The 25,293-nt window shown below is 41.4% G+C and overlaps 24 non-coding genes across 24 annotated transcripts; all 24 read right to left on the bottom strand.

Moving 5' to 3' along the window:
- Positions 1–9,040: 9,040 nt before the first annotated feature.
- Positions 9,041–9,112, bottom strand: trnaq-cug (transfer RNA glutamine (anticodon CUG)). The gene has a single exon. It is a non-coding gene; the product is annotated as a tRNA-Gln (tRNA).
- Positions 9,113–10,105: 993 nt separating this feature from the next.
- Positions 10,106–10,177, bottom strand: trnaq-cug (transfer RNA glutamine (anticodon CUG)). Its single transcript has one exon. It is a non-coding gene; the product is annotated as a tRNA-Gln (tRNA).
- Positions 10,178–10,332: 155 nt separating this feature from the next.
- trnal-cag (transfer RNA leucine (anticodon CAG)) lies at positions 10,333–10,415 on the bottom strand. Its single transcript has one exon. It is a non-coding gene; the product is annotated as a tRNA-Leu (tRNA).
- A 274-nt stretch (positions 10,416–10,689) lies between these two features.
- trnaq-cug (transfer RNA glutamine (anticodon CUG)) lies at positions 10,690–10,761 on the bottom strand. Its single transcript has one exon. It is a non-coding gene; the product is annotated as a tRNA-Gln (tRNA).
- Positions 10,762–11,750: 989 nt separating this feature from the next.
- On the bottom strand, positions 11,751–11,822 carry trnaq-cug (transfer RNA glutamine (anticodon CUG)). The gene has a single exon. It is a non-coding gene; the product is annotated as a tRNA-Gln (tRNA).
- A 993-nt stretch (positions 11,823–12,815) lies between these two features.
- On the bottom strand, positions 12,816–12,887 carry trnaq-cug (transfer RNA glutamine (anticodon CUG)). The gene has a single exon. It is a non-coding gene; the product is annotated as a tRNA-Gln (tRNA).
- A 155-nt stretch (positions 12,888–13,042) lies between these two features.
- On the bottom strand, positions 13,043–13,125 carry trnal-cag (transfer RNA leucine (anticodon CAG)). The gene has a single exon. It is a non-coding gene; the product is annotated as a tRNA-Leu (tRNA).
- Positions 13,126–13,399: 274 nt separating this feature from the next.
- On the bottom strand, positions 13,400–13,471 carry trnaq-cug (transfer RNA glutamine (anticodon CUG)). The gene has a single exon. It is a non-coding gene; the product is annotated as a tRNA-Gln (tRNA).
- A 989-nt stretch (positions 13,472–14,460) lies between these two features.
- trnaq-cug (transfer RNA glutamine (anticodon CUG)) lies at positions 14,461–14,532 on the bottom strand. Its single transcript has one exon. It is a non-coding gene; the product is annotated as a tRNA-Gln (tRNA).
- Positions 14,533–15,521: 989 nt separating this feature from the next.
- Positions 15,522–15,593, bottom strand: trnaq-cug (transfer RNA glutamine (anticodon CUG)). The gene has a single exon. It is a non-coding gene; the product is annotated as a tRNA-Gln (tRNA).
- Positions 15,594–16,072: 479 nt separating this feature from the next.
- On the bottom strand, positions 16,073–16,144 carry trnaq-cug (transfer RNA glutamine (anticodon CUG)). Its single transcript has one exon. It is a non-coding gene; the product is annotated as a tRNA-Gln (tRNA).
- Positions 16,145–17,427: 1,283 nt separating this feature from the next.
- On the bottom strand, positions 17,428–17,510 carry trnal-cag (transfer RNA leucine (anticodon CAG)). Its single transcript has one exon. It is a non-coding gene; the product is annotated as a tRNA-Leu (tRNA).
- Positions 17,511–17,783: 273 nt separating this feature from the next.
- trnaq-cug (transfer RNA glutamine (anticodon CUG)) lies at positions 17,784–17,855 on the bottom strand. The gene has a single exon. It is a non-coding gene; the product is annotated as a tRNA-Gln (tRNA).
- A 479-nt stretch (positions 17,856–18,334) lies between these two features.
- On the bottom strand, positions 18,335–18,406 carry trnaq-cug (transfer RNA glutamine (anticodon CUG)). The gene has a single exon. It is a non-coding gene; the product is annotated as a tRNA-Gln (tRNA).
- Positions 18,407–19,400: 994 nt separating this feature from the next.
- Positions 19,401–19,472, bottom strand: trnaq-cug (transfer RNA glutamine (anticodon CUG)). Its single transcript has one exon. It is a non-coding gene; the product is annotated as a tRNA-Gln (tRNA).
- Positions 19,473–19,627: 155 nt separating this feature from the next.
- trnal-cag (transfer RNA leucine (anticodon CAG)) lies at positions 19,628–19,710 on the bottom strand. Its single transcript has one exon. It is a non-coding gene; the product is annotated as a tRNA-Leu (tRNA).
- A 272-nt stretch (positions 19,711–19,982) lies between these two features.
- trnaq-cug (transfer RNA glutamine (anticodon CUG)) lies at positions 19,983–20,054 on the bottom strand. Its single transcript has one exon. It is a non-coding gene; the product is annotated as a tRNA-Gln (tRNA).
- Positions 20,055–21,047: 993 nt separating this feature from the next.
- trnaq-cug (transfer RNA glutamine (anticodon CUG)) lies at positions 21,048–21,119 on the bottom strand. Its single transcript has one exon. It is a non-coding gene; the product is annotated as a tRNA-Gln (tRNA).
- Positions 21,120–23,020: 1,901 nt separating this feature from the next.
- On the bottom strand, positions 23,021–23,103 carry trnal-cag (transfer RNA leucine (anticodon CAG)). Its single transcript has one exon. It is a non-coding gene; the product is annotated as a tRNA-Leu (tRNA).
- A 272-nt stretch (positions 23,104–23,375) lies between these two features.
- trnaq-cug (transfer RNA glutamine (anticodon CUG)) lies at positions 23,376–23,447 on the bottom strand. Its single transcript has one exon. It is a non-coding gene; the product is annotated as a tRNA-Gln (tRNA).
- A 479-nt stretch (positions 23,448–23,926) lies between these two features.
- On the bottom strand, positions 23,927–23,998 carry trnaq-cug (transfer RNA glutamine (anticodon CUG)). The gene has a single exon. It is a non-coding gene; the product is annotated as a tRNA-Gln (tRNA).
- A 479-nt stretch (positions 23,999–24,477) lies between these two features.
- trnaq-cug (transfer RNA glutamine (anticodon CUG)) lies at positions 24,478–24,549 on the bottom strand. The gene has a single exon. It is a non-coding gene; the product is annotated as a tRNA-Gln (tRNA).
- Positions 24,550–24,704: 155 nt separating this feature from the next.
- On the bottom strand, positions 24,705–24,787 carry trnal-cag (transfer RNA leucine (anticodon CAG)). The gene has a single exon. It is a non-coding gene; the product is annotated as a tRNA-Leu (tRNA).
- Positions 24,788–25,059: 272 nt separating this feature from the next.
- trnaq-cug (transfer RNA glutamine (anticodon CUG)) lies at positions 25,060–25,131 on the bottom strand. Its single transcript has one exon. It is a non-coding gene; the product is annotated as a tRNA-Gln (tRNA).
- Positions 25,132–25,293: the final 162 nt, after the last annotated feature.

Here is a 25,293-nt window from a genome sequence, read left to right on the forward strand (position 1 = left end):
AGAGGAGCTTGGTTTAGTAAGTTAGCAGAACGGCCACGGTCTGTCCTCGTCTGCAGCGACCGCGAGCCTCAGCAGGGCCAGTAGCTAGTGGAAAAAAGAGTGAGTGGGCTTTGGATTTAGTTTGTTGATAGCATGGAAATGTTAGAAAACACTACTGGCTCTCCACTTCGTCTTTAGGGAGCATTTTGTCAGAGAGCATCAGCCTGGGAAGACAAAGAAGGAGAAATAGCTTGAATAGCAATCAACAGTTTAAAGAATGAAACCTCTACTGCTGTACTTTGTGTAACATTTTAACATAAATGACTGAAGAAGAGTCAACAACAATGTGTTCATAGTGTTACGGAATCACACAATTTCCAGTATATTGTTGCATATATATCCTCAGAATTTGAATAAACACAGGGTACACATTTTGAATCCTGCAGAGGAGAGGTAGTCTTGTCGTACGCTACTCAAAAGTCATACTATGTTTACTATGTTTACTATGGTTTCAGTGTTCTCTAAAGCAAACTAATCCACCAAATACACATTCTTGCCAAAGATTGTATGACATCCCCTTGAGGAACTCAGAGAACAGTGAATTCATACTGTTATCAAAAAACAGGGTTTCACGATATTACAAGGTTAGGCCTGTGCACTCTTCAAGTGCATCAGTAAATCCAAAAATGAACTAGGGCTACATTGTATCACTGACGGGCCCGAGCACAGGCATTTTGAAGCGTGAGAGAGCGATCGATAACCAAGCGCACGTCTCCGCGTTGCATGCGTTTTGCCCACTGCGGCGAGGATAAACGCTTCTCTTCCTGCGTCCGTCGAGCGATGTCGATCGTTGCCTGCTAATTGCTCATTACGGTCCACACTATCAATTGCACATCACACTGTGAAAATTGTATGTAAATCGAATGATAGTTGTAAAACACAGCTTATTTCCCTTTTGCCAGTAGGTGGCGCTATCACTTTTATAACCTACAGACTAATATGGCTGTTCAAGTAGGTGCTCTGATGTAGCGTGAGCAATTTTGTGTCATTTAATATATGGATGTGTTCGGAGCCGGTTGGATAATGCAGAGTGGATTTACAAAGTACTTCCTGTTTCATGGCGAATCATTAGGTGACGCTATGACACTGAGGAAATATTGACACATAGAACTGTTCAGGCTTGGAATCTTATCATGTGACAGAAGCTTAGTAGTGATAGGACAAACGCACACTGGAGTTATGACAACATCGTGTACTTTGGCGGAAGGTTGATCCTTCGCTGCACCGCAATGTTTACCCGGTTTGAGGAAATGTCACAATTCTAAACATGATCCAATGACTTGTCTCAGCTCGTTTGAGCTGTATATTGTTAAGCAACCAGGAGCAGTGCATCAATGTATAAAACATGTCACTTCCTGTAGCCAGCGCTGTAATTTTAAGCCATGGTTTCGGTGTAAATGTCTCGTCAGGCCGGGATTCTTGTCTTACATGTCTAGTTTGGACTCGATTGGACAAAATATGTCTGAGATACAGAACCTCATGTTTTGATGGGGTGTAATTTAAATGCTATACAGTCACACTCCTAGAACAAGTTCAACAGAGTCAAATTGTAGAAAATGGCAAAAAAAAACAAAAAAAAAACAGTATTGTACTGCCTTGATTGCGGCAGGTGCAGTGGCTAAAAGCTGAAAATGTCTGAATTTGTGCTTTGGAAGAATATGTTGCAGGTGGAAATAATTGATACTTCGATTGAGCTCTGTAGCTGCTGTGCACAATTGCAGGAAAACAACATATCTCAACTTTTGTTCACTCGGCCTGAGCTCATGTCAGCACAGAAAGGGACAGACTATGGAAATCTAAATGATGACCCACCTCTAAGGGGGGGGATTATCATTGCAAAGGATCCATTTTCATTGTGTAACTTGTCTCCCCTGTGTCGAAAATTAAATTGTCTGATGTGCAAGATTTACTTTTGTGGCGCCAGGGCCCCTAGACGTGCGCAGAGGGTCGCGAGTGCCACGTGTCATCTGATGGCAGCGGCGGTCGGCGCCTCCCAATTTACACACCGAGCCGCTCTGCATTTCAAAGGAGCTCCGGTGTCGGTCTCCTGTTAGCGATCACTATCTGGGCCCTGCAGAGGAAGGATTAGGCTTGAAAAACTGCTAACCACCACCCTCCCTCCTCCCACTCCTCAACACCACCACCCTCCCTCAGCACATTTACATTTTCATTTTCCTATTTGATTTTCCTCATCGGCTCGAACTCTCCTGTCCCCACCCTGTTTATCTTTTCTATATCCTTCCCTAGATCACGACCACCCTTTCCCCCAGTAACATCGGTATACCAGTTTACCCATATATGTCGGCGATATTGTCGATTTATTTAAAAAATAAGGCAACTGAGAGATGGATATGATGCGCTTCAGTGGGTGTAAGTAGGATTTATCAATGCTATACACTGGCTGCCTTTAACCTGAACTAAATTTAAAGACACATCTTGATGCAATCATGAGAAATATACTACTATAATATATGTTATCTCTCATACAGCACACATTTTAGGGTCACATGACTATTCATTTCCTACAGCATACTCTCACATGCTGTAGGAAATTACCTTTAATTACATATCAGATATCAGTCAATCTGTAGTCTCCCCCCTGGAACTCACCTTTGTCCCTCCTTCAAAAAGAAAGGAAAAAGGTGAGGAGAAAAGGCAGTCCGCTCACACTCCCCCTTCCAAATCCTCTCTTACACCCCCCTATGTTCATGTCTCGTTCCCCCTGCAGCCCCTGCCTTTCAGCTAATGGAATAATTAATGAAACTTTGATGCAAAACAAATAATGGAGTTAGCTGGCTGTACTGCCTCCAAGTATTTCATCTGTCGAAGCGAGGCGGATTTGGACAAGACTTGTCCAAATCTGAGCATTAAAAAAAAGGAAAATACATTCAAAAAGTGTAATGAAATTAAACAAGCTTGAGATAAGGACAAGTTCACACATGCTCATGAGATTGGGACAGTCCTTTCTCTGAATCGGAGAGCAAGCATGGGCCATTGTAAACTCAAGATCTGAAGTTTCTCACACTAGAGAAGAGTAGGAAGATATTTAAAGACATAAATGCTGACGGCTTTTCTCCAAGCTGCACGTAGAAAGGCGTGTTCCTGCTTTGGGTGATATAAATCAAAATGCTAGAGAAAAAAGGGGGGACTCCTTGCACTGAACCCTGCGGCTCTGAGTGGAGGAGAGGCTGTCAGCTGAGGCAGGCTATCCCAGCATCCTCCATGCTGGTGCTCTATATTCCCCTCTGAGACAGACGAGATGCTAATAGAGGCAAGTGAATCCTCCATTCTGTATGCCTCTCTGTCTCTCTGCCAGACATTGTTTACTCTCTCTGGCGGGATATCTCATTCAGAGAGATAGTGAATAGACTTAAATACAAGGTGGAGGAGGTGTGTGAGGCATCGAACACAGACCGGGACGGACAGGGGGGAGGTGGGGGTGCAGAATGTGAGAGAGTTAGATGGAGGTGTAAAGCTACAGCACCTGCAAACCCCTTCACACCTTCTCTTCTCAATAACGGTTCAATGCAAATGGTGACATAAGAAGATATGTGGACTCCTGCTATCGACTGGCTGGACCCTGAAGAAGAAAAGTCTATTTATTAAACAACAGTAGCTCAACATTCCACATATCAGCTGTGCAAGTTGTGTGAACATAGTTCTGTTTTCATTCCAATGAAAAGTATTAGGAAGCACACGTCTGCTGGTCTTTAATTCTCTGCCATGGAAAGGTTAGTTATGCCCTTTTGCCGAACCAACCAGTTAACCCCCGATGAAGATCTTCAATGTTTCAATTAAGTATATATTTTACGTGTATTAATCATTTCATGTCTCATTCTAGTGAGCCGAGCTTTAATGGTCTCACTCCTGCCACCTTGAGCCACAACTCCTTCGAATTAAATGTCGAAATAAACCCTTGTTCATACCCTCTTAATCAAAACAATAGAGTTGACTAAGTTAACTCATCGACCATGGTTCAAATTACTGTTTAATTTTTTTAAGTTGAAATAAAGACACAGTACATTAAGAATTTAGGAAACGCTATTGTTCAACATTTGCTGCAGTTTATTTTATTTCACTTAAAAATTGTACACAATAGTTTTAGAATCAATAGAATATTAAGAAATAACAGTTTTATTGTTATTTCAAAGAGATCTGTGTACCGTGCTTTGTTGGAGAGATCCCATTTCACCCCTTGGCCCTAACCCCTGTCCCAATACCTGCTGGGAAGGAGGGGTAGGTTCCGATGGGTAGGGCTGTATACCCCTCCAAACACAGATTTTTCAGACCCTACTTTGAACGGAGGGGTACCCAGAATTCATCCAATCAGAGTACCGTTGTGTCATCAGCCCCAAGATGCTGCAGCTGGAGGATAATTACTGCACGGTCGGACTGCAGCGGGTTCGCTCCCGCAATGTTTTAAGTCATGTGACCTGGTGACATTTTGAAGATCTGGATGAAGTCGGACAAAAATTCTAATCAGCATGTATTGTGTTACAACGAGCATGCATCATGTTAATATCAGCTCCTATAATGTAACTGTGTGTAGAGATTAAGGACTCACACCATCAGTAGTACCTGGACCACACACACAAATACACTTTTGTCTTAGGTCAACAACAAGTTGCAAGACATATAACATGAACAAACATAATTTTGAATGTCTGAAATAACCCCCCACCCCCATGCGCCACACACACACACACACACACACACACACACAGACACAGACACATATACATACACTTGAACATAGCTGTCTGGGAATGTGTTTGTGCTATCAATGCATAAGATGAGAAGAAATATGCTAAGGGAGGGGGGGGGCTGATTTTACATTTTGTGCATGTTATCGATAGCAAACAGCGGACCTTCACGCTCAGCTGGGCCACAACGACTAAATGAGGGTCGCTCCAACGGACTACATCAAATCGGCTACATGCTTTAAAGCTGTTCAATTAGATTATCCTTTTTATTTTTGTACTTGTGGGCATCAAGGGACATAGACAAAGAATCGGCAATGAGTAATGAATACACACACAAACACACACACACACACATTTCTAGCCATAGACAGCAAGTCCAGATGGGAAAAGACTGGCTCTAAGAGGAGGAGCCAACAGTCAACTAACTCTGAAATGCATAGAAGTGCATGGCCTAGAGTCATATTAGTTGTGTATATGGAACAGAATCCATCTTTATTGTCTCGTAGCAGTGGTGAAGAGATGTGTCTATAAGTGGAGTTAAATCTTTTCAAATGTTAGCTTGAAATAATAATTGAAGCAGAATTTGTCGATTTTAGCTGCTCGACTCACGAATCGAAATTTTTTAAAGTTTTCAAACTTTAGCAGCCTGTGTCCTTAGACTTTTATCAACCTCAACCTATAAGAACTTGGGAGGATATGACATCAGGTTCATGTTCTAACATTTGCACCCATTTCAGTTTTACTATGAAGATTGGGTACTTGGGAAAACCAAGCCAGCCAGTTACCCAGAAGTCTGTCCAATGAATTGTCGATTTTTGTATGAACTTGCTTTATTTTTGGTACCATGTTTTCCTTGCAACATTTATGCATTGTGTTTATCCACCAGAATGGTAGTAAAGTATCAAGGATGCATTTTGGTCTTCTTTTAAATCTCCATTCTGTAAGGGGATTGCTGATGTTAATGTTTTAAATATGTTGTAAATATTGGGCCACATTTAGACTTAAATGCAATATACATTGGTAGTGCATCAAATCCTGCAGCTAGAGCTCAGGAGCTTCAGTAAATGTTAACATTAAACATTCGAATCTGGGGGGTTGGTTCTCAGAACGAGGCATTGCCTCAACCGGGTTCGGTTCCAACCCATGGCCATTTGCAGCATGTCCTCCCCCACTCTTTCTCTGTCACACCTTTTGCTCTCCTTCCTATCGATTAAAGGCCCTAAAAGCCCATAGGATGAGGAAAAATGCGATCTCAGGGCATTTGACTGAATGTTTCGGTCAGACGACCCTGTTTCAGTTATTTTGAAGATGCTGATCCCCTGAATTTTCACACTCAACAGAGTTATTACTCAGAATGATGACAAAGAAAAGACATAAACTGGGCAGCAGGTCTGTGTTGATGAGAGATGTCAGAGAAGAATGATCAAAGTGGTTGTAGTAGACCGAAACAGAAAAACTACAGTAATCCCAAAAAGCCCTTTCCAACTGTGGTGAGAAGAAAAGCATCAGAATGAACATCTCCAGATGATATGTAACAGTATATCACTCCTCTCAGCCAAGAGTAACTTTGAGACTAAAGTGCACACAGACTCACCAACACTGGACAGTTAAAGACTGAACAAGTAAGACTGATCTGATGAATGTGGATTCTGCTAAGGCTGCAGCTGGGCCTTATTTGAAGATTGGCTTTGAATCTGGGGTGATCTGCATAAGTCCATGAACCCAACCTGCCTTTTTTCAATAGTCAAGACTGATAGTAGTGAAAAGGTTAGGGTCATAAATGTGTTACTTCTTTAAAATGACAGCGCATTAAGATATTATCTTGGACCACTAGATTCAATACTAACAATAACAGGATGGAACCCTAATGAATTCATCATGTCTTTGACCGGAGGTGATTGTGAATAGATAGTTATTTCCGAAAATGAATATCTCTCTCTTTGTTATCTATAGCACAAGATCACTTTGTGAGATCAGTACGTCTTTTATTCAACAGCTTCCAAAAACTATTGGACAGTGGCTTCAGTCCCGAATTGAATAGATTTTTACTGTCAAAGCTTTGCTGAGAGTAAGAACTGAGAATAAGCCCAATGAATTCAACCCAAAGCAAGCAAAGACATCAGCTATAGTGAGTTTTAATAAGTTGAAGCGATCACAATGCATTGAGTTCAAATTTCTTGCCTATTGAGACGCTGAAAGAGATACAGAGTTGTATTCAAAATGAGTTTTGCAAACGAAATCAACCAATGCAGTTAATCTCTCCAGTGACCATACTTTCTTCATGATGACCAAGTAACTCGCAATGGTAAATATAAAAAAAGCCCAAATCAAGGATAATATGTCGTGACATTTCTAGGCATTTTGCTATAATTTAAAGTGCCTACAAGTGTTCCAAGTATTGCACTTCAGTAACCACAAGTTTGGGACATTTCCAGGACTTTTTTGCTTTAATGTAAAGTGCCTACAAGTGTCCCACGTATTGTACATCACTAAGAACAAAAGGACCAGAAAAACTGATTTTAAAGGGTGGTCACACAAACATGTGCATGTGAATGTGATGAATTGTCCTCCGTTTCAAGATATGTATGTATGTAAGTATGTAAGTATGAACTTGCTGTTTTCTATTGCAAAACTTTGATAGACAGAAAATACGACCTTGCCCAAACCTGGCATACCTACATAATGGTCTACTGCTACGTTCTGTCAGGTAAATTAAAAGCAATATTGGGATATATGCAAAGTGGAAGATACCCCTTTAAAACAAAAACCAGAGAAGAAAAAGAGGACAAAATACCTGAAGAAAGGAAGTACTGTTGGACAATGAGGCTTGAAAAAACGGTGATTTTAAAGGGTGGTCACAAAATTACGTGCATGTGAAGTTGATGAGTTGTCCTCCGTTTCCAGATATGTATGTATGTAAATATAAAATTTATGTTTTTTAGTGCAAAACTTTGATACACAGAAAGTACGAGCTTGCCCAAATCTGGCCAAACCTGGCATACCTATATAACGGTACCTCAATCAAAAGCTTGAGTTTTAAGTGAGTTTTAAAAAGTTGAAGCGATCAAAATGCCTCGGGTTTAAATATCTTGCCTATTGAGATGATGAAAGACATATCAAAGTTTTAGCAAGGCTGATGTGGAGTCAATCAGTGTTGTTCAGGTGCTGACCTTGACTATGTAGAAAGGTAAGAGTGCTATAAATGTGGTACATCTTTAACTGTAGGTCCCACCGCTGGATCGCTGGATTCAGAGTCCAGAGTGCTAGCCATTACACCATGGAACCCTGTTCAGTTGTGGTAATCTTAGGCCCGCCAGCCCATCACATCAACCAGTTAGATGCTTGGAGAGATGCTGTGAATTGAATTCAAAATGTGTTTGCAAAGGAAAACACCCGATGCAGTTAATCTCTCCAGTGACCATATATCCTTCATGACGACCAAATAACTGCATTGGTAAGCTGTCAGAAGTTGGATTTGAACCCACGCCTCCAATGGAAACTGCGACCTGAAAGCAGATCCTTAGACCGCTCGGCCATCCTGACTACTCAAACATATAAATAAGCCCAAAAAATTCGATCAAAAATTAGCAAAGATATCGGCAAATGTGAGATTTAAAAAGTTGAAACGATCAAAATGCCTCGGGTGCAAATATCTTGCCTATTGAGATGATGAAAGACATATCAAAGTTTTAGCAAGGCTGATGTGGAGTCAATCAGTGTTGTTCAGGTGCTGACCTTGACTATGTAGAAAGGTAAGAGTGCTATAAATGTAGTACATCTTTAACTGTAGGTCCCACCGAGATTTGAACTCGGATCACTGGATTCAGTTGTGGTAATCTGAGGCCCGCAAGCCAATCTCATCCACCAGTTAGATGCTTGGAGAGATGCTGTGAATAGAATTCAAAATGTGTTTGCAAAGGAAAACACCCGATGCAGTTAATCTCTCCAGTGACCAAGTAACTGCATAGGTAAGCTGTCAGAAGTTGGATTTGAACCCAGCGCCTTAGACCGCTCGGCCATCCTGACTACTAAAACATATAAATAAGCCCAAAAAATTCGATCAAAAGCTAGTAAAGATATCGGCAAATGTAAGTTTTAAAAAGTTGAAGCCAAATGTGAGATTTAAAAAGTTGAAACAATCAAAAGGCCTCGGGTGCAAATATCTTGCCTATTGAGATGATGAAAAAGATATCAAAGTTTTAGCAAGCCTAATGTGGAGTCAATCAGTGTTGTTCAGGTGCTGACCTTGACTATGTAGAAAGGTAAGAGTGCTATAAATGTGGTACATCTTTAACTGTAGGTCCCACCGAGATTTGAACTCGGATCACTGGATTCAGAGTCCAGAGTGCTAGCCATTACACCATGGAACCCTGTTCAATTGAGGTAATCTGAGGCCCGCAAGCCCATCTCATCCACAAGTTAGATGCTTGGAGAGATGCTGTGAATAGAATTCAAAATGTTTTTGCAAAGGAAAACACCCGATGCAGTTAATCTCTCCAGTGACCAAGTAACTGCATAGGTAAGCTGTCAGAAGTTGGATTTGAACCCAGCGCCTTAGACCGCTCGGCCATCCTGACTACTAAAACATATAAATAAGCCCAAAAAATTCGATCAAAAGCTAGTAAAGATATCGGCAAATGTGAGTTTTAAAAAGTTGAAGCCAAATGTGAGATTTAAAAAGTTGAAACAATCAAAAGGCCTCGGGTGCAAATATCTTGCCTGTAGAGATGATGAAAGAGATATCAAAGTTTTAGCAAGCCTAATGTGGAGTCAATCAGTGTTGTTCAGGTGCTGACCTTGACTATGTAGAAAGGTAAGAGTGCTATAAATGTGGTACATCTTTAACTGTAGGTCCCACCGAGATTTGAACTCGGATCACTGGATTCAGTTGTGGTAATCTGAGGCCCGCAAGCCAATCTCATCCACCAGTTAGATGCTTGGAGAGATGCTGTGAATAGAATTCAAAATGTGTTTGCAAAGGAAAACACCCGATGCAGTTAATCTCTCCAGTGACCAAGTAACTGCATAGGTAAGCTGTCAGAAGTTGGATTTGAACCCACACCTCCAATGGAGACTGCGACCTGAAGGAAGCACCTTAGACCGCTCGGCCATCCTGACTAATCAAACATATAAATAAGCCCAAAAAATTCGATCAAAAGCTAGCAAAGATATCGGCAAATGTAAGATTTAAAAAGTTGAAACGATCAAAATGCCTCAGGTGCAAATATCTTGCCTATTGAGATGATGAAAGACATATCAAAGTTTTAGCAAGGCTGATGTGGAGTCAATCAGTGTTGGTCAGGTGCTGACCTTGACTATGTAGAAAGGTAAGAGTGCTATAAATGTGGTACATCTTTAACTGTAGGTCCCACCGAGATTTGAACTCGGATCACTGGATTCAGAGTCCAGAGTGCTAGCCATTACACCATGGAACCCTGTTCAGTTGAGGTAATCTTAGGCCCGCAACCCCATCTCATCCACCAGTTAGATGCTTGGAGAGATGCTGTGAATAGAATTCAAAATGTGTTTGCAAAGGAAAACACGCGATGCAGTTAATCTCTCCAGTGACCAAGTAACTGCATAGGTAAGCTGTCAGAAGTGGGATTTGAACCCACGCCTCCAATGGAGACTGCGACCTGAACGCAGCGCCTTAGACCGCTCGGCCATCCTGACTACTAAAACATATAAATAAGCCCAAAAAATTCGATCAAAAGCTAGTAAAGATATCGGCAAATGTGAGTTTTAAAAAGTTGAAGCCAAATGTGAGATTTAAAAAGTTGAAACAATCAAAAGGCCTCGGGTGCAAATATCTTGCCTATTGAGATGATGAAAGAGATATCAAAGTTTTAGCAAGCCTAATGTGGGGAGTCAATCAGTGTTGTTCAGGTGCTGACCTTGACTATGTAGAAAGGTAAGAGTGCTATAAATGTGGTACATCTTTAACTGTAGGTCCCACCGAGATTTGAACTCGGATCACTGGATTCAGAGTCCAGAGTGCTAGCCATTACACCATGGAACCCTGTTCAGTTGAGGTAATCTGAGGCCCGCAAGCCCATCTCATCCACAAGTTAGATGCTTGGAGAGATGCTGTGAATAGAATTCAAAATGTGTTTGCAAAGGAAAACACCCGATGCAGTTAATCTCTCCAGTGACCAAGTAACTGCATAGGTAAGCTGTCAGAAGTTGGATTTGAACCCAGCGCCTTAGACCGCTCGGCCATCCTGACTACTAAAACATATAAATAAGCCCAAAAAATTCGATCAAAAGCTAGTAAAGATATCGGCAAATGTGAGTTTTAAAAAGTTGAAGCCAAATGTGAGATTTAAAAAGTTGAAACAATCAAAAGGCCTCGGGTGCAAATATCTTGCCTGTAGAGATGATGAAAGAGATATCAAAGTTTTAGCAAGCCTAATGTGGAGTCAATCAGTGTTGTTCAGGTGCTGACCTTGACTATGTAGAAAGGTAAGAGTGCTATAAATGTAGTACATCTTTAACTGTAGGTCCCACCGAGATTTGAACTCGGATCACTGGATTCAGTTGTGGTAATCTGAGGCCCGCAAGCCAATCTCATCCACCAGTTAGATGCTTGGAGAGATGCTGTGAATAGAATTCAAAATGTGTTTGCAAAGGAAAACACCCGATGCAGTTAATCTCTCCAGTGACCAAGTAACTGCATAGGTAAGCTGTCAGAAGTTGGATTTGAACCCAGCGCCTTAGACCGCTCGGCCATTCTGACTACTAAAACATATAAATAAGCCCAAAAAATTCGATCAAAAGCTAGTAAAGATATCGGCAAATGTGAGTTTTAAAAAGTTGAAGCCAAATGTGAGATTTAAAAAGTTGAAACAATCAAAAGGCCTCGGGTGCAAATATCTTGCCTATTGAGATGATGAAAGAGATATCAAAGTTTAAGCAAGCCTAATGTGGAGTCAATCAGTGTTGTTCAGGTGCTGACCTTGACTATGTAGAAAGGTAAGAGTGCTATAAATGTGGTACATCTTTAACTGTAGGTCCCACCGAGATTTGAACTCGGATCACTGGATTCAGAGTCCAGAGTGCTAGCCATTACACCATGGAACCCTGTTCAGTTGAGGTAATCTTAGGCCCGCAAGCCCATCTCATCCACCAGTTAGATGCTTGGAGAGATGCTGTGAATAGAATTCAAAATGTGTTTGCAAAGGAAAACACCCGATGCAGTTAATCTCTCCAGTGACCAAGTAACTGCATAGGTAAGCTGTCAGAAGTTGGATTTGAACCCAGCGCCTTAGACCGCTCGGCCATCCTGACTACTAAAACATATAAATAAGCCCAAAAAATTCGATCAAAAGCTAGTAAAGATATCGGCAAATGTGAGTTTTAAAAAGTTGAAGCCAAATGTGAGATTTAAAAAGTTGAAACAATCAAAAGGCCTCGGGTGCAAATATCTTGCCTGTAGAGATGATGAAAGATATATCAAAGTTTTAGCAAGCCTAATGTGGAGTCAATCAGTGTTGTTCAGGTGCTGACCTTGACTATGTAGAAAGGTAAGAGTGCTATAAATGTGGTACATCTTTAACTGTAGGTCCCACCGAGATTTGAACTCGGATCACTGGATTTAGGTGTGGTAATCTGAGGCCCGCAAGCCAATCTCATCCACCAGTTAGATGCTTGGAGAGATGCTGTGAATAGAATTCAAAATGTGTTTGCAAAGGAAAACACCCGATGCAGTTAATCTCTCCAGTGACCAAGTAACTGCATAGGTAAGCTGTCAGAAGTTGGATTTGAACCCACACCTCCAATGGAGACTGCGACCTGAAGGCAGCACCTTAGACCGCTCGGCCATCCTGACTAATCAAACATATAAATAAGCCCAAAAAATTCGATCAAAAGCTAGCAAAGATATCGGCAAATGTGAGATTTAAAAAGTTGAAACGATCAAAATGCCTCAGGTGCAAATATCTTGCCTATTGAGATGATGAAAGACATATCAAAGTTTTAGCAAGGCTGATGTGGAGTCAATCAGTGTTGTTCAGGTGCTGACCTTGACTATGTAGAAAGGTAAGAGTGCTAAAAATGTGGTACATCTTTAACTGTAGGTCCCACCGAGATTTGAACTCGGATCACTGGATTCAGAGTCCAGAGTGCTAGCCATTACACCATGGAACCCTGTTCAGTTGAGGTAATCTTAGGCCCGCAACCCCATCTCATCCACCAGTTAGATGCTTGGAGAGATGCTGTGAATAGAATTCAAAATGTGTTTGCAAAGGAAAACACGCGATGCAGTTAATCTCTCCAGTGACCAAGTAACTGCATAGGTAAGCTGTCAGAAGTGGGATTTGAACCCACGCCTCCAATGGAGACTGCGACCTGAACGCAGCGCCTTAGACCGCTCGGCCATCCTGACTACTAAAACATATAAATAAGCCCAAAAAATTCGATCGAAAGCTAGTAAAGATATCGGCAAATGTGAGTTTTAAAAAGTTGAAGCCAAATGTGAGATTTAAAAAGTTGAAACAATCAAAAGGCCTCGGGTGCAAATATCTTGCCTATTGAGATGATGAAAGAGATATCAAAGTTTTAGCAAGCCTAATGTGGGGAGTCAATCAGTGTTGTTCAGGTGCTGACCTTGACTATGTAGAAAGGTAAGAGTGCTATAAATGTGGTACATCTTTAACTGTAGGTCCCACCGAGATTTGAACTCGGATCACTGGATTCAGAGTCCAGAGTGCTAGCCATTACACCATGGAACCCTGTTCAGTTGAGGTAATCTGAGGCCCGCAAGCCCATCTCATCCACAAGTTAGATGCTTGGAGAGATGCTGTGAATAGAATTCAAAATGTGTTTGCAAAGGAAAACACCCGATGCAGTTAATCTCTCCAGTGACCAAGTAACTGCATAGGTAAGCTGTCAGAAGTTGGATTTGAACCCAGCGCCTTAGACCGCTCGGCCATCCTGACTACTAAAACATATAAATAAGCCCAAAAAATTCGATCAAAAGCTAGTAAAGATATCGGCAAATGTGAGTTTTAAAAAGTTGAAGCCAAATGTGAGATTTAAAAAGTTGAAACAATCAAAAGGCCTCGGGTGCAAATATCTTGCCTGTAGAGATGATGAAAGAGATATCAAAGTTTTAGCAAGCCTAATGTGGAGTCAATCAGTGTTGTTCAGGTGCTGACCTTGACTATGTAGAAAGGTAAGAGTGCTATAAATGTAGTACATCTTTAACTGTAGGTCCCACCGAGATTTGAACTCGGATCACTGGATTCAGTTGTGGTAATCTGAGGCCCGCAAGCCAATCTCATCCACCAGTTAGATGCTTGGAGAGATGCTGTGAATAGAATTCAAAATGTGTTTGCAAAGGAAAACACCCGATGCAGTTAATCTCTCCAGTGACCAAGTAACTGCATAGGTAAGCTGTCAGAAGTTGGATTTGAACCCAGCGCCTTAGACCGCTCGGCCATCCTGACTACTAAAACATATAAATAAGCCCAAAAAATTCGATCAAAAGCTAGTAAAGATATCGGCAAATGTGAGTTTTAAAAAGTTGAAGCCAAATGTGAGATTTAAAAAGTTGAAACAATCAAAAGGCCTCGGGTGCAAATATCTTGCCTATTGAGATGATGAAAGAGATATCAAAGTTTTAGCAAGCCTAATGTGGAGTCAATCAGTGTTGTTCAGGTGCTGACCTTGACTATGTAGAAAGGTAAGAGTGCTATAAATGTGGTACATCTTTAACTGTAGGTCCCACCGAGATTTGAACTCGGATCACTGGATTCAGAGTCCAGAGTGCTAGCCATTACACCATGGAACCCTGTTCAGTTGAGGTAATCTGAGGCCCGCAAGCCCATCTCATCCACAAGTTAGATGCTTGGAGAGATGCTGTGAATAGAATTCAAAATGTGTTAGCAAAGGAAAACACCCGATGCAGTTAATCTCTCCAGTGACCAAGTAACTGCATAGGTAAGCTGTCAGAAGTTGGATTTGAACCCAGCGCCTTAGACCACTCGGCCATCCTGACTACTAAAACATATAAATAAGCCCAAAAAATTCGATCAAAAGCTAGTAAAGATATCGGCAAATGTGAGTTTTAAAAAGTTGAAGCCAAATGTGAGATTTAAAAAGTTGAAACAATCAAAAGGCCTCGGGTGCAAATATCTTGCCTGTAGAGATGATGAAAGAGATATCAAAGTTTTAGCAAGCCTAATGTGGAGTCAATCAGTGTTGTTCAGGTGCTGACCTTGACTATGTAGAAAGGTAAGAGTGCTATAAATGTAGTACATCTTTAACTGTAGGTCCCACCGAGATTTGAACTCGGATCACTGGATTCAGTTGTGGTAATCTGAGGCCCGCAAGCCAATCTCATCCACCAGTTAGATGCTTGGAGAGATGCTGTGAATAGAATTCAAAATGTGTTTGCAAAGGAAAACACCCGATGCAGTTAATCTCTCCAATGACCAAGTAACTGCATAGGTAAGCTGTCAGAAGTTGGATTTGAACCCAGCGCCTTAGACCGCTCGGCCATCCTGACTACTAAAACATATAAATAAGCCCAAAAAATTCGATCAAAAGCTAGTAAAGATATCGGCAAATGTGAGTTTTAAAAAGTTGAAGCCAAATGTGAGATTTAAAAAGTTGAAACAATCAAAAGGCCTCGGGTGCAAATATCTTGCCTATTGAGATGATGAAAGAGATATCAAAGTTTTAGCAAGCCTAATGTGGAGTCAATCAGTGTTGTTCAGGTGCTGACCTTGACTATGTAGAAAGGTAAGAGTGCTATAAATGTGGTACATCTTTAACTGTAGGTCCCACCGAGATTTGAACTCGGATCACTGGATTCAGAGTCCAGAGTGCTAGCCATTACACCATGGAACCCTGTTCAGTTGAGGTAATCTGAGGCCCGCAAGCCCATCTCATCCACAAGTTAGATGCTTGGAGAGATGCTGTGAATAGAATTCAAAATGTGTTTGCAAAGGAAAACACCTGATGCAGTTAATCTCTCCAGTGACCAAGTAACTGCATAGGTAAGCTGTCAGAAGTTGTATTTGAACCCAGCGCCTTAGACCGCTCGGCCATCCTGACTACTAAAACATATAAATAAGCCCAAAAAATTCGATCAAAAGCTAGTAAAGATATCGGCAAATGTGAGTTTTAAAAAGTTGAAGCCAAATGTGAGATTTAAAAAGTTGAAACAATCAAAAGGCCTCGGGTGCAAATATCTTGCCTATTGAGATGATGAAAGAGATATCAAAGTTTTAGCAAGCCTAATGTGGAGTCAATCAGTGTTGTTCAGGTGCTGACCTTGACTATGTAGAAAGGTAAGACTGCTATAAATGTGGTACATCTTTAACTGTAGGTCCCACCGAGATTTGAACTCGGATCACTGGATTCAGAGTCCAGAGTGCTAGCCATTACACCATGGAACCCTGTTCAGTTGAGGTAATCTGAGGCCCGCAAGCCCATCTCATCCACAAGTTAGATGCTTGGAGAGATGCTGTGAATAGAATTCAAAATGTGTTAGCAAAGGAAAACACCCGATGCAGTTAATCTCTCCAGTGACCAAGTAACTGCATAGGTAAGCTGTCAGAAGTTGGATTTGAACCCAGCGCCTTAGACCACTCGGCCATCCTGACTACTAAAACATATAAATAAGCCCAAAAAATTCGATCAAAAGCTAGTAAAGATATCGGCAAATGTGAGTTTTAAAAAGTTGAAGCCAAATGTGAGATTTAAAAAGTTGAAACAATCAAAAGGCCTCGGGTGCAAATATCTTGCCTGTAGAGATGATGAAAGAGATATCAAAGTTTTAGCAAGCCTAATGTGGAGTCAATCAGTGTTGTTCAGGTGCTGACCTTGACTATGTAGAAAGGTAAGAGTGCTATAAATGTAGTACATCTTTAACTGTAGGTCCCACCGAGATTTGAACTCGGATCACTGGATTCAGTTGTGGTAATCTGAGGCCCGCAAGCCAATCTCATCCACCAGTTAGATGCTTGGAGAGATGCTGTGAATAGAATTCAAAATGTGTTTGCAAAGGAAAACACCCGATGCAGTTAATCTCTCCAATGACCAAGTAACTGCATAGGTAAGCTGTCAGAAGTTGGATTTGAACCCAGCGCCTTAGACCGCTCGGCCATCCTGACTACTAAAACATATAAATAAGCCCAAAAAATTCGATCAAAAGCTAGTAAAGATATCGGCAAATGTGAGTTTTAAAAAGTTGAAGCCAAATGTGAGATTTAAAAAGTTGAAACAATCAAAAGGCCTCGGGTGCAAATATCTTGCCTGTAGAGATGATGAAAGAGATATCAAAGTTTTAGCAAGCCTAATGTGGAGTCAATCAGTGTTGTTCAGGTGCTGACCTTGACTATGTAGAAAGGTAAGAGTGCTATAAATGTGGTACATCTTTAACTGTAGGTCCCACCGAGATTTGAACTCGGATCACTGGATTCAGTTGTGGTAATCTGAGGCCCGCAAGCCAATCTCATCCACCAGTTAGATGCTTGGAGAGATGCTGTGAATAGAATTCAAAATGTGTTTGCAAAGGAAAACACCCGATGCAGTTAATCTCTCCAGTGACCAAGTAACTGCATAGGTAAGCTGTCAGATGCTTGGAGAGATGCTGTGAATAGAATTCAAAATGTGTTTGCAAAGGAAAACACGCGATGCAGTTAATCTCTCCAGTGACCAAGTAACTGCATAGGTAAGCTGTCAGAAGTGGGATTTGAACCCACGCCTCCAATGGAGACTGCAACCTGAACGCAGCGCCTTAGACCGCTCGGCCATCCTGACTACTAAAACATATAAATAAGCCCAAAGAAATTCGATCAAAAGCTAGTAAAGATATCGGCAAATGTGAGTTTTAAAAAGTTGAAGCCAAATGTGAGATTTAAAAAGTTGAAACAATCAAAAGGCCTCGGGTGCAAATATCTTGCCTATTGAGATGATGAAAGAGATATCAAAGTTTTAGCAAGCCTAATGTGGAGTCAATCAGTGTTGTTCAGGTGCTGACCTTGACTATGTAGAAAGGTAGCAGTGCTATAAATGTGGTACATCTTTAACTGTAGGTCCCACCGAGATTTGAACTCGGATCACTGGATTCAGAGTCCAGAGTGCTAGCCATTACACCATGGAACCCTGTTCAGTTGAGGTAATCTGAGGCCCACAAGCCCATCTCATCCACAAGTTAGATGCTTGGAGAGATGCTGTGAATAGAATTCAAAATGTGTTTGCAAAGGAAAACACCCGATGCAGTTAATCTCTCCAGTGACCAAGTAACTGCATAGGTAAGCTGTCAGAAGTTGGATTTGAACCCAGCGCCTTAGACCGCTCGGCCATCCTGACTACTAAAACATATAAATAAGCCCAAAAAAATCGATCAAAAGCTAGTAAAGATATCGGCAAATGTGAGTTTTAAAAAGTTGAAGCCAAATGTGAGATTTAAAAAGTTGAAACAATCAAAAGGCCTCGGGTGCAAATATCTTGCCTATTGAGATGATGAAAGAGATATCAAAGTTTTAGCAAGCCTAATGTGGAGTCAATCAGTGTTGTTCAGGTGCTGACCTTGACTATGTAGAAAGGTAAGAGTGCTATAAATGTGGTACATCTTTAACTGTAGGTCCCACCGAGATTTGAACTCGGATCACTGGATTCAGAGTCCAGAGTGCTAGCCATTACACCATGGAACCCTGTTCAGTTGAGGTAATCTGAGGCCCGCAAGCCCATCTCATCCACAAGTTAGATGCTTGGAGAGATGCTGTGAATAGAATTCAAAATGTGTTTGCAAAGGAAAACACCTGATGCAGTTAATCTCTCCAGTGACCAAGTAACTGCATAGGTAAGCTGTCAGAAGTTGTATTTGAACCCAGCGCCTTAGACCGCTCGGCCATCCTGACTACTAAAACATATAAATAAGCCCAAAAAATTCGATCAAAAGCTAGTAAAGATATCGGCAAATGTGAGTTTTAAAAAGTTGAAGCCAAATGTGAGATTTAAAAAGTTGAAACAATCAAAAGGCCTCGGGTGCAAATATCTTGCCTATTGAGATGATGAAAGAGATATCAAAGTTTTAGCAAGCCTAATGTGGAGTCAATCAGTGTTGTTCAGGTGCTGACCTTGACTATGTAGAAAGGTAAGACTGCTATAAATGTGGTACATCTTTAACTGTAGGTCCCACCGAGATTTGAACTCGGATCACTGGATTCAGTTGTGGTAATCTGAGGCCCGCAAGCCAATCTCATCCACCAGTTAGATGCTTGGAGAGATGCTGTGAATAGAATTCAAAATGTGTTTGCAAAGGAAAACACCCGATGCAGTTAATCTCTCCAGTGACCAAGTAACTGCATAGGTAAGCTGTCAGAAGTTGGATTTGAACCCACACCTCCAATGGAGACTTGCGACCTGAAGGCAGCACCTTAGACCGCTCGGCCATCCTGACTAATCAAACATATAAATAAGCCCAAAAAATTCGATCAAAAGCTAGCAAAGATATCGGCAAATGTGAGATTTAAAAAGTTGAAACGATCAAAATGCCTCAGGTGCAAATATCTTGCCTATTGAGATGATGAAAGACATATCAAAGTTTTAGCAAGGCTGATGTGGAGTCAATCAGTGTTGTTCAGGTGCTGACCTTGACTATGTAGAAAGGTAAGAGTGCTATAAATGTGGTACATCTTTAACTGTAGGTCCCACCGAGATTTGAACTCGGATCACTGGATTCAGAGTCCAGAGTGCTAGCCATTACACCATGGAACCCTGTTCAGTTGAGGTAATCTTAGGCCCGCAACCCCATCTCATCCACCAGTTAGATGCTTGGAGAGATGCTGTGAATAGAATTCAAAATGTGTTTGCAAAGGAAAACACGCGATGCAGTTAATCTCTCCAGTGACCAAGTAAGTGCATAGGTAAGCTGTCAGAAGTGGGATTTGAACCCACGCCTCCAATGGAGACTGCGACCTGAACGCAGCGCCTTAGACCGCTCGGCCATCCTGACTACTAAAACATATAAATAAGCCCAAAAAATTCGATCAAAAGCTAGTAAAGATATCGGCAAATGTGAGTTTTAAAAAGTTGAAGCCAAATGTGAGATTTAAAAAGTTGAAACAATCAAAAGGCCTCGGGTGCAAATATCTTGCCTATTGAGATGATGAAAGAGATATCAAAGTTTTAGCAAGCCTAATGTGGAGTCAATCAGTGTTGTTCAGGTGCTGACCTTGACTATGTAGAAAGGTAAGAGTGCTATAAATGTGGTACATCTTTAACTGTAGGTCCCACCGAGATTTGAACTCAGATCACTGGATTCAGAGTCCAGAGTGCTAGCCATTACACCATGGAACCCTGTTCAGTTGAGGTAATCTGAGGCCCGCAAGCCCATCTCATCCACAAGTTTGATGCTTGGAGAGATGCTGTGAATAGAATTCAAAATGTGTTTGCAAAGGAAAACACCCGATGCAGTTAATCTCTCCAGTGACCAAGTAACTGCATAGGTAAGCTGTCAGAAGTTGGATTTGAACCCAGCGCCTTAGACCGCTCGGCCATCCTGACTACTAAAACATATAAATAAGCCCAAAAAATTTGATCAAAAGCTAGTAAAGATATCGGCAAATGTGAGTTTTAAAAAGTTGAAGCCAAATGTGAGATTTAAAAAGTTGAAACAATCAAAAGGCCTCGGGTGCAAATATCTTGCCTGTAGAGATGATGAAAGAGATATCAAAGTTTTAGCAAGCCTAATGTGGAGTCAATCAGTGTTGTTCAGGTGCTGACCTTGACTATGTAGAAAGGTAAGAGTGCTATAAATGTGGTACATCTTTAACTGTAGGTCCCACCGAGATTTGAACTCGGATCACTGGATTCAGGTGTGGTAATCTGAGGCCCGCAAGCCAATCTCATCCACCAGTTAGATGCTTGGAGAGATGCTGTGAATAGAATTCAAAATGTGTTTGCAAAGGAAAACACCCGATGCAGTTAATCTCTCCAGTGACCAAGTAACTGAATAGGTAAGCTGTCAGAAGTTGGATTTGAACCCACACCTCCAATGGAGACTGCGACCTGAAGGCAGCACCTTAGACCGCTCGGCCATCCTGACTAATCAAACATATAAATAAGCCCAAAAAATTCGATCAAAAGCTAGCAAAGATATCGGCAAATGTGAGATTTAAAAAGTTGAAACGATCAAAATGCCTCAGGTGCAAATATCTTGCCTATTGAGATGATGAAAGACATATCAAAGTTTTAGCAAGGCTGATGTGGAGTCAATCAGTGTTGTTCAGGTGCTGACCTTGACTATGTAGAAAGGTAAGAGTGCTATAAATGTGGTACATCTTTAACTGTAGGTCCCACCGAGATTTGAACTCGGATCACTGGATTCAGAGTCCAGAGTGCTAGCCATTACACCATGGAACCCTGTTCAGTTGAGGTAATCTGAGGCCTGCAAGCCCATCTCATCCACAAGTTAGATGCTTGGAGAGATGCTGTGAATAGAATTCAAAATGTGTTTGCAAAGGAAAACACGCGATGCAGTTAATCTCTCCAGTGACCAAGTAACTGCATAGGTAAGCTGTCAGAAGTTGGATTTGAACCCAGCGCCTTAGACCGCTCGGCCATCCTGACTACTAAAACATATAAATAAGCCCAAAAAATTCGATCAAAAGCTAGTAAAGATATCGGCAAATGTGAGTTTTAAAAAGTTGAAGCCAAATGTGAGATTTAAAAAGTTGAAACAATCAAAAGGCCTCGGGTGCAAATATCTTGCCTGTAGAGATGATGAAAGAGATATCAAAGTTTTAGCAAGCCTAATGTGGAGTCAATCAGTGTTGTTCAGGTGCTGACCTTGACTATGTAGAAAGGTAAGAGTGCTATAAATGTAGTACATCTTTAACTGTAGGTCCCACCGAGATTTGAACTCGGATCACTGGATTCAGTTGTGGTAATCTGAGGCCCGCAAGCCAATCTCATCCACCAGTTAGATGCTTGGAGAGATGCTGTGAATAGAATTCAAAATGTGTTTGCAAAGGAAAACACCCGATGCAGTTAATCTCTCCAGTGACCAAGTAACTGCATAGGTAAGCTGTCAGAAGTTGGATTTGAACCCAGCGCCTTAGACCGCTCGGCCATCCTGACTACTAAAACATATAAATAAGCCCAAAAAATTCGATCAAAAGCTAGTAAAGATATCGGCAAATGTGAGTTTTAAAAAGTTGAAGCCAAATGTGAGATTTAAAAAGTTGAAACAATCAAAAGGCCTCGGGTGCAAATATCTTGCCTATTGAGATGATGAAAGAGATATCAAAGTTTTAGCATGCCTAATGTGGAGTCAATCAGTGTTGTTCAGGTGCTGACCTTGACTATGTAGAAAGGTAAGAGTGCTATAAATGTAGTACATCTTTAACTGTAGGTCCCACCGAGATTTGAACTCGGATCACTGGATTCAGTTGTGGTAATTTGAGGCCCGCAAGCCAATCTCATCCACCAGTTAGATGCTTGGAGAGATGCTGTGAATAGAATTCAAAATGTGTTTGCAAAGGAAAACACCCGATGCAGTTAATCTCTCCAATGACCAAGTAACTGCATAGGTAAGCTGTCAGAAGTTGGATTTGAACCCAGCGCCTTAGACCGCTCGGCCATCCTGACTACTAAAACATATAAATAAGCCCAAAAAATTCGATCAAAAGCTAGTAAAGATATCGGCAAATGTGAGTTTTAAAAAGTTGAAGCCAAATGTGAGATTTAAAAAGTTGAAACAATCAAAAGGCCTCGGGTGCAAATATCTTGCCTGTAGAGATGATGAAAGAGATATCAAAGTTTTAGCAAGCCTAATGTGGAGTCAATCAGTGTTGTTCAGGTGCTGACCTTGACTATGTAGAAAGGTAAGAGTGCTATAAATGTGGTACATCTTTAACTGTAGGTCCCACCGAGATTTGAACTCGGATCACTGGATTCAGTTGTGGTAATCTGAGGCCCGCAAGCCAATCTCATCCACCAGTTAGATGCTTGGAGAGATGCTGTGAATAGAATTCAAAATGTGTTTGCAAAGGAAAACACCCGATGCAGTTAATCTCTCCAGTGACCAAGTAACTGCATAGGTAAGCTGTCAGATGCTTGGAGAGATGCTGTGAATAGAATTCAAAATGTGTTTGCAAAGGAAAACACGCGATGCAGTTAATCTCTCCAGTGACCAAGTAACTGCATAGGTAAGCTGTCAGATGCTTGGAGAGATGCTGTGAATAGAATTCAAAATGTGTTTGCAAAGGAAAACACGCGATGCAGTTAATCTCTCCAGTGACCAAGTAACTGCATAGGTAAGCTGTCAGAAGTGGGATTTGAACCCACGCCTCCAATGGAGACTGCGACCTGAACGCAGCGCCTTAGACCGCTCGGCCATCCTGACTACTAAAACATATAAATAAGCCCAAAAAATTCGATCAAAAGCTAGTAAAGATATCGGCAAATGTGAGTTTTAAAAAGTTGAAGCCAAATGTGAGATTTAAAAAGTTGAAACAATCAAAAGGCCTCGGGTGCAAATATCTTGCCTATTGAGATGATGAAAGAGATATCAAAGTTTTAGCAAGCCTAATGTGGAGTCAATCAGTGTTGTTCAGGTGCTGACCTTGACTATGTAGAAAGGTAAGAGTGCTATAAATGTGGTACATCTTTAACTGTAGGTCCCACCGAGATTTGAACTCGGATCACTGGATTCAGAGTCCAGAGTGCTAGCCATTACACCATGGAACCCTGTTCAGTTGAGGTAATCTGAGGCCCGCAAGCCCATCTCATCCACAAGTTAGATGCTTGGAGAGATGCTGTGAATAGAATTCAAAATGTGTTTGCAAAGGAAAACACCCGATGCAGTTAATCTCTCCAGTGACCAAGTAACTGCATAGGTAAGCTGTCAGAAGTTGGATTTGAACCCAGCGCCTTAGACCGCTCGGCCATCCTGACTACTAAAACATATAAATAAGCCCAAAAAAATCGATCAAAAGCTAGTAAAGATATCGGCAAATGTGAGTTTTAAAAAGTTGAAGCCAAATGTGAGATTTAAAAAGTTGAAACAATCAAAAGGCCTCGGGTGCAAATATCTTGCCTATTGAGATGATGAAAGAGATATCAAAGTTTTAGCAAGCCTAATGTGGAGTCAATCAGTGTTGTTCAGGTGCTGACCTTGACTATGTAGAAAGGTAAGAGTGCTATAAATGTGGTACATCTTTAACTGTAGGTCCCACCGAGATTTGAACTCGGATCACTGGATTCAGAGTCCAGAGTGCTAGCCATTACACCATGGAACCCTGTTCAGTTGAGGTAATCTGAGGCCCGCAAGCCCATCTCATCCACAAGTTAGATGCTTGGAGAGATGCTGTGAATAGAATTCAAAATGTGTTTGCAAAGGAAAACACCCGATGCAGTTAATCTCTCCAGTGACCAAGTAACTGCATAGGTAAGCTGTCAGAAGTTGGATTTGAACCCAGCGCCTTAGACCGCTCGGCCATCCTGACTACTAAAACATATAAATAAGCCCAAAAAATTTGATCAAAAGCTAGTAAAGATATCGGCAAATGTGAGTTTTAAAAAGTTGAAGCCAAATGTGAGATTTAAAAAGTTGAAACAATCAAAAGGCCTCGGGTGCAAATATCTTGCCTGTAGAGATGATGAAAGAGATATCAAAGTTTTAGCAAGCCTAATGTGGAGTCAATCAGTGTTGTTCAGGTGCTGACCTTGACTATGTAGAAAGGTAAGAGTGCTATAAATGTGGTACATCTTTAACTGTAGGTCCCACCGAGATTTGAACTCGGATCACTGGATTCAGAGTCCAGAGTGCTAGCCATTACACCATGGAACCCTGTTCAGTTGAGGTAATCTGAGGCCCGCAAGCCCATCTCATCCACAAGTTAGATGCTTGGAGAGATGCTGTGAATAGAATTCAAAATGTGTTTGCAAAGGAAAACACCCGATGCAGTTAATCTCTCCAGTGACCAAGTAACTGCATAGGTAAGCTGTCAGAAGTGGGATTTGAACCCACGCCTCCAATGGAGACTGCGACCTGAACGCAGCGCCTTAGACCGCTCGGCCATCCTGACTACTAAAACATATAAATAAGCCCAAAAAATTCGATCAAAAGCTAGTAAAGATATCGGCAAATGTGAGTTTTAAAAAGTTGAAGCCAAATGTGAGATTTAAAAAGTTGAAACAATCAAAAGGCCTCGGGTGCAAATATCTTGCCTATTGAGATGATGAAAGAGATATCAAAGTTTTAGCAAGCCTAATGTGGAGTCAATCAGTGTTGTTCAGGTGCTGACCTTGACTATGTAGAAAGGTAAGAGTGCTATAAATGTGGTACATCTTTAACTGTAGGTCCCACCGAGATTTGAACTCGGATCACTGGATTCAGAGTCCAGAGTGCTAGCCATTACACCATGGAACCCTGTTCAGTTGAGGTAATCTGAGGCCCGCAAGCCCATCTCATCCACAAGTTAGATGCTTGGAGAGATGCTGTGAATAGAATTCAAAATGTGTTTGCAAAGGAAAACACCCGATGCAGTTAATCTCTCCAGTGACCAAGTAACTGCATAGGTAAGCTGTCAGA

Source organism: Pleuronectes platessa, chromosome 5 (genome assembly GCF_947347685.1).
Source record: "Pleuronectes platessa chromosome 5, fPlePla1.1, whole genome shotgun sequence".
NCBI classification, from domain to species: Eukaryota; Metazoa; Chordata; class Actinopteri; order Pleuronectiformes; family Pleuronectidae; genus Pleuronectes; species Pleuronectes platessa.